This window comes from Austrofundulus limnaeus, unplaced genomic scaffold (genome assembly GCF_001266775.1).
Source record: "Austrofundulus limnaeus strain Quisiro unplaced genomic scaffold, Austrofundulus_limnaeus-1.0 Scaffold106, whole genome shotgun sequence".
Taxonomy (NCBI): Eukaryota; Metazoa; Chordata; class Actinopteri; order Cyprinodontiformes; family Rivulidae; genus Austrofundulus; species Austrofundulus limnaeus.
Window position 1 is genome coordinate 1,429,594 of NW_013952508.1, and position 1,450 is coordinate 1,431,043.

The following is a 1,450-nucleotide window of genomic DNA, read 5'->3' on the forward strand; positions in this document are numbered from 1 at the left end:
GCCTTTGTTGTCAATGACAGCTTCAAGACTTCATTTCTGGACATTTATGGTTTGATTTCTTTGTATGTATGGATCACTTGGGTTGTTACCAACATCTGGTGAAAATTTCATGTCATTAGCACCTCTAGTAATATATTTACTGAGAAAAATGGTGACGTGTTCAATACTTATTTTACCTGCTGTATCTCTGCTGTATTTATCAGTTTACTGATGCACACTAATAATAGACAAATGAAGCAAATGAGGAGGAGACTATTCATTTGCATTAGCATTGGACAGGCTAGCAACTAGCATAGTAGTTGTAGTCTCCTTCTCATTTGCCAGCACCAGTCTCTCAGTTATCGGTGCCGGCCTATCATTAATCAGATAATATCTGGGTCAGATATAGCCTCCTGTTACAAGGATGTAGCAACTGCTGGTTGTGCAATAGTCTTCATTTTGTCCCTCATACAGCGCTATGAAAATAAACTAGTTGAATAAAGTCATGGAGGCAGAGAACTGGCAGCACAAACCTCAGAGTTATGAATAAGTTGTGATTTTTTTAAATAATCATGCCACTTAAATATTATTCATAATAAATCATAAATAACAATAACTTTATTCTTTCACCCACAAAAGCAGCACAATGACACCTGATAACAGACAGAAATGTCTCCTGATGTTAAACAGCTGGTAACATCAGGAGATGCTTCATAATGAAGTTGTTCTTGTTGTTTCAAGCTGCTCTTCATACTTTTGGCCACATGGTGGCGCCAAAGAGTCCTGCATGGGAAAGCCTCGAGTAATGAACCTTTTTCAAAGCAAGCTTCAGTGCTTCAGAAAAATGTAATTTTCCCTCCTCAGTAGGAAATCAAATCATTCTAACATAAAGACAACTGTTTTATTATTATAAAACTAATAATAATAATAATAATAATAATAAAAACGTCCTCAGCTGGTTCTAACCAGCTCCTGAAGCAGGGCCATAACATGTAATCAACATCTTCCTAAAAATAATGACCTAAGTCATTATTTTTTTCAAGTTTGTCGTGAATCTCAAAGCACGTCATATTTAGTATTCATTTTTAGTACAGGTTTTTTTGTTTCCTGAAATATGTAAAAAAAATAATAATAATAAAATCATATGATTTATTGATATGATTTATCTGAGTTCCCAGTCGCATTAATGTTGCTGGGGACGTTTAGTTGTCATTAAAAAGTTAAATATATTTTAGTGTAAACTGTGTCCTATGTTCTGAGAAACTTTGTTTAAAAAAAGCATAGATTCTAACGTGTATTTTTAAGGCTCACAAGCAGTTTAATCCGATCCAATCAGTGCCAAAATTTGCCTATTTTTTCTGCCAATAAATTACACGTCTTTATTTCTCAAAAAAGTTGGTATATTTTACTTATTATTTATATACACACTATATATATATAAATTCTTTTTATATATACAGTATATATATAC

At 33.0% G+C, this 1,450-nt stretch overlaps 1 protein-coding gene across 1 annotated transcript in view; it reads right to left on the reverse strand.

Annotated features, from left to right (window-relative positions):
• Window positions 1-1,450, reverse strand: part of cnpy1 (canopy FGF signaling regulator 1) — a gene marked incomplete at its 3' end in the record, with an annotated part of 27,068 nt that overhangs the window by 24,596 nt on the left and 1,022 nt on the right.